This window comes from Thermobia domestica, chromosome 3 (genome assembly GCF_964235325.1).
Source record: "Thermobia domestica chromosome 3, izTheDome1.hap1.1, whole genome shotgun sequence".
Lineage (NCBI taxonomy): Eukaryota > Metazoa > Arthropoda > Insecta > Zygentoma > Lepismatidae > Thermobia > Thermobia domestica.
The window spans coordinates 309,871,808-309,884,883 of NC_137456.1; the positions used below are offsets into that span (position 1 = coordinate 309,871,808).

The 13,076-nt window shown below is 37.8% G+C and overlaps 1 protein-coding gene across 1 annotated transcript in view; it reads left to right on the forward strand.

Annotated features, from left to right (window-relative positions):
• Positions 1-684: 684 nt before the first annotated feature.
• Positions 685-13,076, forward strand: part of LOC145681142 (E3 ubiquitin-protein ligase HERC2-like) — a 314,525-nt gene continuing 302,133 nt past the window's right edge. Inside the window, 1 exon segment of the mRNA XM_081752576.1 lies at positions 685-756. The gene's annotated coding sequence lies outside the window, so the exon portion shown is untranslated.

A 13,076-nucleotide genomic window follows, 5' to 3' on the forward strand; every position in this document is an offset into this window, starting at 1 on the left:
CTGATTATTCCGTGATTATCCTTACTATGGGCTAACTAGCCTTTAATTATCCCCTAAATAGTCGCTGACCATATTTAGTATTCCGTAACTACCCCTTGATTATCTTTAGTATACCCTAATTAGCCCCTAAATAGTCGCTGACCATCTTTAGTATTCCGTAGCTACCCCTTGATTATCTTTAGTCTTCCGTAACTAACCCCTGATTACCACCTAAATAGTCTTTCATTAACACATTTTGTCTTACTGCATAGTCTTTGACTAATACAATGTGTCTTAGTAAGTTGTCTGTTACTAACACAATATGTCTTACTAAATTGTCTTCGCATTCTAGTTTGCGTAAATAATCCATCGCAAAATCCATAAAATAAGCAAATGTGTTACATTATAATCTGTGTTTTGCAGTCTAAATATCATAAAGGGTAGTGAATCGGCTCATATTCCTATAGGCTACAATACAAAATGACCTAAAGCATTTTCATTTATTTTTATTTTACAAACTAGGCAATACAAATACTTTTCTGCGCTTGTAAATAAAGTATACCAAAAAACAATTCCCCATTTCATAATAATTTCTTATTTATTAATCTCTTTAAATCAAAAATCTTCCATTACCATTCTCTAACTAAACACCAAGTATTAAGATTTACCAACACTGCTACAGGAAGTTGAGTCACTTCCTGTCCACGCGCTTCTTAGAATACGTAAAGTTCAAAATGTGATTTCGAGATGGAATTCAAAAGAAGATTATATATAAAGGTAAGTTTAATATCATTTTTAGCATTAAATTATTTAGTATGTACTAAAAATCAAATATTTCAAATTGATAATCTTTTTTTATACATTTATTTTATGAATACTTATGAAAATATATTCGTTCTTATGTGCGTTAAGCAAATAATGGTGGCCTACACTATTTCACCCATGTGAATGTTAGCCGATCGTAAGCTAATGTTGTTTTCCGTGTTTTAAAATCAATTATATTGCGTATTTGTTATTGTAGATGCATAAAAATATAGCAGTGATTAATTTTAAAAGCGTAACAATTAGTGCCCATGCGTGCGTGCATTTATACGGAAGCATGCGTGCATTAATTACATTTATTAGTTTTTAAAGCCGTGGCAGTAAAAGTCCATTTGGGAAAAATACTTGCATTTATACGGAAGCATTCATACATTTATTAATATTAATGTGTAACAGTCGGTGTCCATGCGTGCATGCATTTATACGAAAGCATTCGTACAAAAAATAGTTCAAGCCGTGGCAGTAAAAGTCCATTTGGGAAAAATACTTGCATTTATACGGAAGCATTCATACAATTATTAATATTAATGTGTAGCAATGCAAGTCCATTCGGGAAAAATACTTGCATTTGTACGAAAGCATGCGTGCATTAATTACAATTATTAGTTCTAAACATGTAGCAGTCGGTGTACATGTGAAAAACGTGGGTGCGTTTATGTGGTCGGGGCAGGGTAAAGCATACGCGCAACCATGTGGTTCAGGGGGAGGGCAAAGCCGGTGTGCATTTCCAAGCAATTATTCAGTATTAGCAAACGCGTAGCAACAAGTTAAAACAAAATAATAATTATTTTATACATTATTATCAAAAGTGAATAATGCTCCATTAAAATAAAGGCGCGTTACCGACGGTCACAATACCATAGGTGGCGTTAGCAGGTATATCCAGCTTAGGTTAGTTTATTAATGAACCATATGGTTTTCAAGTAAAGGCGCGTTAGCAACGGTTACGTTACAATAGCTTAGTAAAAAAAAAAGTGGTTTTCAAGTAAAGGCGCATTAGGAAGTATAGCCATCTTAGCTTAGCTTAATAATAGATGGGCAATTTAAAATTTTGTGCCAGGCAACTAATTTATCCGCAAAAGTTATATAACACAAACTATTTTATAACGCGTTCTCAAATGTAAGTTGGTGGTCGCCTTGGGTTAAATATCTGTATTAGGGTACGTGCAATTTTAAAAAGTACAACCAGTATGTGTTAGGTGAACACAATAATTTTTATTTCGCTTTCGCGTACGTACAATTTTAAAAAGTGCAACCAACATGTGTTAGGTGAACACAGTAATTTTTATTTCGCTTTCGCGTATGTACAATTGTAAAAAGTGCAAACAGCTTGTGCTAGGTGCACACAGTAATTTTTATTTTATGTTCGCGTACGTGTAATTTTAAAAAGTACAACCAACATGTGTTAGGTGAACACATTAATTTTTATTTCGCTTTCGCGTAAGTGCAATTATAACAAATGCGTAACCAATATGTGTTAGGTGCAATTGCATTTTAAAATTATTTCCGTAAATGCTTGCTATAATTAAAAAATAAATTTTTGTGTAGGCGCGCAACATGAATAGCATTTTAAACATAGGTGCGGCATTAATGCTAAAAATATTTTACAATTAATCACTTTTTTCTCACGTTTCAATGTAAATGCCTGTGGTGGCACGTTAACGATTATGTGTTATACTTTTAAAGTGAATTACAATTTTACATTTGTTCGTTAGCCCTAGGTTTAAATATTAATGTACAAAAGGCGCGTCAGTGAATATGTGTGAATATATATATATCAACTACAATAATAACTTACAGTTTTCGCTGGTCGTCCAAACTTTTTAAAAATCGCAAACACACGCACGTAAAATCACACAATTAATTATTATAAAAAGCACTGTCAGTAGCAACAATTATAATATATAGAAAAAGGGAGCAAAGGGATTTATATATAAGTACTTTATTTAGTATAGGCGGAACCATTTTTTTTACCCATAAGTCCGTGTGCTTTATTGCATATAGGCGGGGCATGGTCAATGTTCTCACTGTGAACATTGAATCCGTACAATAATAATTGTTCAGTTCGGGGCATTAATCTCTAAAGTTACAGTTTATTTTCTCGTATTAGATTGTAATAACAAAATAAATGTTTTCGACGTTCTCTGGTTATCTCTAAGTAATAACGTTTCCAAATTGTTTATATATATATTTACAAATACAAGTTCAGTTTGTAATAGGGCAAGCGTTCAATAACCCATCAGTTCTCGTGATTATCGGTTTATTTTTTCTATCGTCAATATCATTTAAACTTAGACACACAAACTCGTGATCCATCTGTGATTAACTCTGTTAGATATCACTCATGGTTGTCAATAATAAAGGTTTTTAACCTTGCACGTGATTGTTATTCACAGTTCTCATTAAGTTCAAATCATACAAATGTTTGTAGATGATTGCAAGCAAGCGTTCAATAACCCATCAGTTCTCGTGATTATCGGTTTCTCTATCGTCAATATCATTTAAACTTAGACACATAAACTCGTGATCCATCTATGATTAACTCTGTTAGATATCACTCATGGTTGTCAATAATAAAGGTTTTTAACCTTGCACGTGATTGTTATTCAGAGTTCTCATTAAGTTCAAATTATACAAATGTTTGTAGATGATTGCCAGTAATCTGTGATTCATGTAAATAAGTAAAGTCTATAATCACTTTTATCATTCTGATACGGTACAAAGTTAATCTTGACGTCACTAAAGCCACGCCAAACGAATTTTCTCTCGTTCATTTCAATTTCAACGGCTCTCAAGGAAGGACGTCTATGCACATCAGTCTTCAACTCGCAAGTAAGAAAAATGCTATAATAAATATTACCCTTTTCATAGTATACTTGTAGGAGGGGGGAGGGGCTTATTTTTAACTTTTCACGTTGTTCAAGTCGAGGGATGCTCACATCTTTTTAACAGGTAGCTTCTAATCAATTATATATGCTCACATACTGTTCGTGTGGGTCCTGCATAGGGGCCATTTCCAGGGACCATGGGTTGGGGGTCATTCACTGTCCCTGCACAGGGGGCATTTCCTTTTATTTGCTCCCACCTTTTTAGCAAGGAGTATGGCTTGCCATACAAAACATTAAAATATTCTCACATCTTTTTAATAGGTGGCTTCTATTGAAGCGTAGGGGCCATGGGTCCTGCATAGGGGCTATGGGTCCTGGGGGCCATTTCCAGGGGCCAGGGAAGGGAACCATTTCCTTTTATCTACTCCCACCTTTTTAGCATGTAGCTTCTAATCAATTATATATGCTCACATACTGTTCGTATAGGTCCTGCACAGGGGCCATGGGTTGGGGTCATTTCCAGGGGCCATATTTTTACCAATGAGTAATATTTTACATATTACGAACCATTACATAAGCTGCAAGCAGGGACCATTTCCTTTTATCTTCTCACACTTTTTTAGCAAGGAGTATGGATTGCCATACAAAACAATAAAAATAAGCTCACATCTTTTTAATAGGAAGCTTCTATTGAAGCGTAGGGGCCATGGGTCCTGCATAGGGGCTATGGGTCCTGCATGGGGGCCATTTCCAGGGGTCATCCATTGTGGTCCTGCAAACCAGGGACCATTTCCAGGAACCATCCACTGTGACCTTCGTAGTGGTCATTCAACCTTTCCTTTCGTCATCTATCTCCAGGAAAAAAAAAAAACCTGACCCTATTTCATCACCTCCTTCGATACTCCCCCTTATCCTTAATTAAACAAGCGATAAACTATCTCTTATCAAGGCGCGGCATCTCTTTTACGGTCATGATACTAAATCAATACTACTCACTAGGGTCCTTGGAACTCACGCTCTCTAATCTCCTTCGGTCACGCACTTGCTTGGATTCGGGCACACTAATCTGGATTGGACTCGTCCTCACTTGTGTTGGCTCACTTCCGTCAGCTGGGCTTGATCTCAGTACCATCAATATAATTCGAGCTCACTGATACCAGCGCGGTTTTCACTAATGTAGGCTCGGGTTCATTACCTTTAGTGTGCTCGTGCTCATTATTTTCGTTGAAGCTCGTGCTTATTTGGCCCCGGGCTCATATCTTTCAATGAGGCTCGCACTAACTAGGTTCCTTGGAGCTCGTGCTCTCTGATCTCTTTCGGGCAAGCGCTTACTTGGGCTCAGACTTCAACACTCATTGGGACTCGAGCTCACTGGCGTTAGTAGGGCTTGTACTCATTTTTGCTTGGGTTCACATCCTATTTCAGGCTCGTGCTTAGTCAGGTTCTGGTTCAGATCCTTTAATGAGACTTGCAGTTATTAGCCTCCTGGCACTCGCACTTACGAATTTTGTTCGGGCACATTTTCCGCGAACTAAACCCAAAATATAGTAGAAGCACGTAAAAACAAGAACATTTATTTGAGCAATCTCAACCTAAAAAAAATAATAATAAAGCCCAAACAATGTAGAAACACAATGCAAGGAAAAACAATTAATGCATTCCGGGTTCTGTGACTTCTGAGGGCTGCAACTAGAATTATCACTAACATTTCCTATCAATATTCATAAAACAACAACAATGAGTGGATGATAACACTAATATAAATGTATTATAGCAATTTACCCTGCGTATTTGTAGTGTTAGAATTAGCAATATTTTTGTCTCTATGTAGTTTCAACAATCAAATGAAGTTAGAATATGCTCGGAGTATACAAAAAGTATATGCTAAAAGCAGAAGACGCGATTTCCTCTCTTCCGCGTGACGTCACACTTCCAGCGACCAATGCCAGTTCGAATCGCATATTTAGCAGCCCCTGGGCAGCGCCATCAAATTCACAGACGAAAGAACATCCGCTCAGCAAACGTTGCTAGGATCTTTCGCCGCGTAGACGATTGAAACTGATTTCAATAATACATATAGGAAGTTGCCCTCCTCTGTTCTGTCCATCCTGGTGGTACTTTTCCTGAGTATTTCCCCCAAACAGGGTCTTGCCTCTCTAGCCCTCCTGAATACTTCTTCGTTAGTCACTGTGTCAACCCAGAGAACTTTCAACATAGACGCTAAGTGTAGGGGTAAAAGTATCTGAAAAGGTATGGGGACGCATGACGTCACGACATCCCCGTGTCCATTGTATTTTTTAGGAAGTGGGAGGACGCTATCGGTATTTTGTTGTAAGCATCGGCGCAAATCTGTCTTCAACATTGGGGGGGACGGGTAAGACCGCTCCCATATTATATATATATATATATATATATATATATATATATATATATATATATATATATATATATATATATATATATATATATATATATATGTGTGTGTGTGTGTGTGTGTGTGTGTGTGTGTGTGTGTGTGTGTGTGTGTGTACAGTAAGCGATGTTCAAAATGTGTATGAAGTTGAAAATCAATGCTGTGAAGAATCGGGGGACTTAGAATTGTCTTCAATTGCGTATTTAGGAGGCTATCGGGTTCAAGCTCCCCCTGAAATAAATTTGTTAGTTTTTCGCATTCCACTTACAACAATAATCCTTCTAACCATTTCTAAGAATGTCATTGACTTTCCATTTTCTTATGCTATTTGTTCAGAAATAATACGTATTTGCCAAATTTCATTCCATGTAATAACTGCGTCCTTTAGTTCTTTCTTTCGTCCTTTTTACTTTTCTGTTTCTTTTTCTTGACGTTACTTTCTTTCATCTTGTCTATCATACTTTATCGACCATTGTCAGTTCTGATTCAAGTCGGCCGTCATCAGTAACACCAAAACTAAGAGGAGTTGATAAGCAAAACTGGTGTTCCACACCAACTTGCGCGGATATCAACATGACAGGGCTTCAGTTATTATAACAAAGGAAAATTATATCGTTTAGTTATTTTTAAAAGAAGGAAATGTTTGAATTAAAAAAAAATCAAAACGGGGGAATAATTAGCCCGGGAAATTTGGAAGGCCAAGAGGATGCTTCCTTTTTCTTGTATGAATAGAATAAAGGGTTAGATTCACTCCTAAATTTTTGTATCATATCACATAGGATTTATCGGTCTGCAATTCTTACCATTATAACTTCAATTTATGCATAAATTAAAATATATTTAATTCTCAAACTCAGGTGGGCAATTGTCCACTTCCTTCCTTGTGTTGGGCATAGCCCCTCGAAACAAAATCCTAAATACGCCATTGGTTGTCTTCAACATTGGGAGGTGGGCACATTTAAGGCTTATTCTAGAGGAGGGAGATGAAACTCATATTACGGTAGATGAATCTGATAAACTGTTGTAGAGTATATTATATATTAGGCGATGTAGATGAAGTAGTAGTACATATCAGTATTACAAATCACTGCCGTGAACACATTTTGAAATCTGAATACATGCATATTTATAACTAGCAGCGTTCACCCCGCTTCGCTGCGGTCACCCCGGAACGCAATAAACTTTGTTACTTAGATAATTTTTACTTTTTCGCTTTCAAGTGATATGATAAAAACCATAGAAGATTGCAGTAAATGTTAACATTATATCGCCTGTCATTTATGTTAACCCGCCCCGCTTCGCTGCGGTCACCCCCGAACGCAATAAACTTTGTTACTTAGATAATTTTTACTTTTTCGCTTTCAAGTGATATGATAAAAACCATTATAACGCCTGTCATGTATGTTAACCCGCCGAGTGACACGGTCATGCGGGTTGCATATACATACGTTTATTTTTATACATATGATGAACTAACAAAGGATTTGTACGTAATGGACACCTGAATGGTCAATTATCTCAAGACACTGGTAATTGAAAATTAAAGTGATATGATAAAAACCATCTAGGGTCCAAATCCTAATAACCCCCCAAAAATAAAAGAAATTGGTTCAGCCGTATTAGCGTGATGAGCGGACAAAGGATTTGTACGTTCTCTTTTATATATATAGATTTGTATGTTTCTAATTAGGCATCCACAACGATCCACGTTAAAATTGTTTTATAATAATATAAATAATGACTTCCCCAAAACTATGAAGAAAGAATATCAATTATGTATGACGCAACAATACTCTTTGAGCAAAATGATGATAATCTCAATCAAGGACGCCGATTTCTCTGTAGCTTTGGGGGGGGGGGGGCTTCATAAAAATTGCATAAAACAATACATATAACAAGAGAAAATACATATAAAAATGCATATTCATAAAAATACAGGGAATCCACGTGAGCTTTTGGGGGGGCCCTCCGACTTCCCAGGATCGGCCCCCTTGATCTCAATAACATTAAAGGAATCGTTACAGAAATCTAACGCATGTTATATACTCTTTAGTTAACAGATGTAACCTTAACATTCTGGAGAAAAATATTCCAGTAATTGAATTCTTTTCTTTGCTTACGAAGCATCCTCTCTCAAAAGAAACATTGGGACACGCGGAAATACGTAGCAACAAACCATGGTTCGAACAGCGGCGGATCTGTTTAAGGGGCACCCGGTCACATGCCCTGCCATTCATGATCTAAATAGAACTGCAATTATTAAATCAGTACTAACACATTAACAGAAGCTTTTTTTCTTTTTTTTCTTTTTTCTTTTGTAATGTTTGTATTTGTTCCGCCACAGCCGTGTTTGCGAGTGAAGGAGGCTGTGGTTATGCGCTCTCGTAGGATAGACGAAACTTGGCAACACAGCGACGGTTGTTTTTTGGCTGCGGACTTACAATCTCTATGCTTTGACAGTAGCCCTATCATCAGAGGTGGCAGGGAATGTTATGGCTATGTCCATTGAAAATGGGCACAGTAATGTTGAGACCTGTCGCATGAGGCGCTGTGCTCTGTCTTATGGAACATACAGCGATAAGAATATCGCGACAAGGAAACTCAATTCTGTACAGAGTGAAACGGAAGGAGGGGGAAGGAGAAAGGAGGGTCAAGCCATTTTCAGAATTTGGGGATGGAAAAGGTTTATGCTTGGCCTTTCAGGGCATAGCGAATGACATATTAAGGGTTGCCACCATGGTGCAGTTAATTTACAATACATTGACCTTCTAAAATTTACACGCATAAGTTACCAATCGGCATCTGCAATCGTATTTTCAAATAGGAGCTACACTTTACGTTTAAAATGTTTCCCGGAAAAGTAATAAAGAAACCACACATAATTGAAGGAAATGGACATTTAGTAGTTGAAACAAATTGTTGTTGAAAACAAACAAATAATTCATTACACAAAATATCAATCAGGGGCGTTTTTACACATGGGCCAACATGGGTCATGGCCTGGGACGGCGAGTTTTCTGAGACCATTTTTTTAAATACCAGCTTTGGAAATTTCGGGTATTTATTTGTTATGCATAGTTATGGCGATATGACACGGGATTATTGCATTTGTAAATATCAAAAAAAAAGAAGAAGAAGAAGAAGAAGAATCTGCTTGGCAAGAAGTAAGTAATTAACAATCCAGTTATTAATTTACATCAATTATTTTCCCTCTCGTATTGCTGACACCTTATTCTTTTATCGTAACATTTCCATTGTTGACAAGGGCGCCCATATTGTGGTTTCCTAGGCAGTATTTTGGGCAGTATTTTGCTGTAACTAATGTAAAAATTCTATTGGGTTTTCGATATTCCGAAGTACAATTTCCTCTAGGGGCGAGCGCCCCACCTTCTTCCCCCTGATGGGCGCTCTTGATTGTTGATAAACTTCCAGAATTACCTACAGTTTTCAAACATATCAACCGAGCCGCCAACGCAAGAAATTTGAATGTTTCAATGTTGTATTATTATTCTTGAACTTAGCTGATCTCATCAACTTGGTTTCATAATCAGCAACTGTCTTAGAATTTCTATACTGGTATTTAATTTATTGTTATTACGGGGCGGCATTTTTATAATGGCTCGAAGGCGGCAAAAATGTTAAATACGTCCCTGAATATCACGCTACTGATCTTCAACGATGGCAGGATTCAAGACAATGGTCACTGTTTTCTGTTAGAAATTTAGTAGTCGTTTACTGTTGCAGTAGTCCCCCCCCCCTATCTTAACAATTGTTCATAACATGGTAACCCTTTAACCTGGCTTGAAAGGTGTTCGCGATGGCTTGCACCCGACCGAATGAAACTGCTACCCCCTTAACAAAGAAATAGACAGCGCGGACACTGGTGAGCGGGCATTTTTTTTTTTAAATATGGTCTTATTAGCGCTTATTCCGGCCTAGTCAGTGTCAGTGTAGTGTGCTTATTTTATGTAGTGTCATAATTCATGTGAGATGAATCAGGTAAGATACTTATAAACTAAAAACCTAGATTATCAAGATCCTCTTTTAAGAAAAGAATTAGGCCCACCAAGACCAGAGCTATCCATAAACCAAGTGTTCAAAGATAAAAATAGAACGTACAACAGACGTTTCAGTAAAAGCGTGTACGAAAATTATTAGATTATATATATATATGACGCCCTAGTATGTAGGTATTTTGGATGTGCCCCACCGCTTTTAAATTCCACGAGCCGCCACTGGGTTCGAACGAGCAGAAAAGAGAAAACAAGCAAAATTGAGTTGGCTACAAAATCCGAATGAAATAACCACACAAAATTTCGTAGACATCAGGCGGGAAACTTTCAAGACTTTTAGAACAAAGAAACGCAATTTTTTGAAAGCTAAAGTTTAGGAACTTGAAGATAATAGTAAAAATAAAAACATTCTGGACATGTTTAAAGGGATCAACGAATTTAAAAAAGGTTATCAACCTCGTGCTTATATTAAAGAAAGCTGATGGAACAGTTCTCACTGATACAGATAGCGTTTTAAAAAGATGGAAAGATTTCTTTAACGATTTGCTTAATACGCAGCAAAAACTAATGTGCGTGGGGAAAGGGAGATACACACCACAGAAACGTATATTCCAGAACCCAACCGAATAGAAGTAGAAATCGCTATAAAGAAATTAAAGAAACACAAATATTCGGGTGTAAACGAAATTCCGGCTGAGTTAATTTTAGCTGGAGGCGAAAAATTCTGGAACAAGATACACAAACTCATTTTTCTTGTCTACAACAAGGAAGAATTGCCACAAGAGTGGAAAGAATCAATCATTGTTCCAATCCACAAGAAAGGCGACAAAACTGACTTATCGAGGCATCTCTCTTCTGTCAACATCCTATAAAATCCTTTCAAACATTCTATTAGCAAGATTGACCCCATACGCAGATGAAATGATTGGAGATTATCAGTGTGAATTTAGACGAAATCGATCAACTATCGACCAAATATTTACCATTCGCCAAATACTCGAAAAGAAGTGGGAATGCAATAACCCGTACATCAACTATTTATTGATTTTAGAAAGGCTTACGACTCGGTTAGGAGAGAAACATGCAAATTACAGAATTTGGAATGCCGAAAAAGCTAATTAAATCTATTAAGGCATGTTTAAATGAATCCCAAAGTAAAGTCCGGGTAGGAAAATTTTTGGCCACGAGCTTTGCCGTCGAGAATGGCTTGAAACAAGGAGATGCTTTGTCGCCATTATTATTTAATTTTGTGCTGGAATACGCTATAAGGAAACTCAAAGATAGCAACCAGGGCCTAGAATTGAACGGTATTCACCAGGTTATGGCATATGCTGATGTAAATTTAATAGAGGATGACAGGAGAATAATAGAAAGAAATGCACAGATCTTATTAAACGCTTGCAGGGGCATGGGTTTAGAAGCAAATGCAGAGAAAACTAAATACATGGAAGTGCGTCTGGACCGTAATACGATAAATTATGGATGCGTTAAAATATTAAATAATTCTTTTGATAAAGTGGATAGTTTCAAATATCTAGGATCAATATTAACAGACGAAAATCATATTCACGAAGAAATTAAATGTCGACTAAAAGCAGGGAATTCGTGTTACTATTCCGTTCAAATCTCATGTCGTCGGAAATTATGTCGAGGAATTTGAAGCTTAAAATGTACGTACAAAACGATAATCATGCATGTTGTTCTGTATGCTTGCGAAACATGGTCTCTTACTCTAAAGGAAGAACATAGACTGAAAGTATTTGAGAACAAGATCGTGAGACGAATATTCGGACCCAAGAGGAACGGGAATGGAGAATGGCGGAACTTTATAACGAGAAACTACATAATTTATACGGTTTATCAAACATTGTTAGGGTCATCAAGTCTAGAAGGTTTAGGTGGGCAGGTCATGTAGTCAGGATGGAAGAAAGTAGGATCGCTTTCAAAGTGTTAGCGGTAAGACCAATCGGAAAACGACCATTAGGAAGACCTAGGCGCAGATGGAAAGGCAATATTAAGATGTATCTCGCAAAAATAGGAATACAAAGTAAAAACTGGATCCAGTTGGCTAAGGATAGAAGTCAGTGAAGAGCTTTTATGAACGTGGCGTTGAACCTCCGGGTTCCATAGGCTATAGATTTACACTGCTCCACAAAACTTAAGCAACTCGAAGAAAGTGGCAGAAAATAAAACGACACCATCACTGCACCAAGTATAATGAACAAACCGACGGTCCAGATGCACAATGCAACACAAGTGAAGACGAACAATACAGTTAGGATGTACAGAGTGACCAAAAAGTTCAGCACAACAATACCTCAACAGGTGAAGCTGGATTGTGCGAGGGCATAGGCAGTCAATATGGCGTGTGACCACCACGAACAGCTATACAGGCACGACATCTGGCCTCCATGCTGCAAATCAGAGTGTTGATCAAGTCTTGCGGCAGATGTTGCCACTCCTCGAGGAGAGCTGTTCCCAGGTCAGGGAGAGTGCGTGGTGGTGGACTGTGCTGCGCTATTCGCCGTCCAAGAGCATCCCACACATGCTCGATGGGATTCAAGTCCAGAGAATATGCAGGTTATGCAATACGCGTAATGTCTTCGCTCTCCAGATAGTCGGAAACAAGATGTGCATGGTGTGGGCGGGCATTGTCATCCATGAACAGGAAGTCTGAGCCAAATGCTCCGCGGAAATTGCGCACATGTGTATTCAGGATTCAATCCCGGTACCGTTGTGCTGTCAAAGTGCCATGTTGCACAATATGGAGGTCCATTTTCCCATTCAGCATAATTCCACCCTACACCATAATGGAACCACCGCCATAGACGGCCGTTCAGCAGTGAAGTTTGGACGATAGCGTGTTTCTGGCTCTCTCCACATTAAAGTCCGACTAGAATCAGACGACAAACTTAATCTCGACTCATCGGAGAACATGACACGCGCCCACTGGTGTTCCCCCATGCAACATGTTCCTGACACCATGTGTAACGCGCACGTTTGTGCTCCACTTTCAATAGC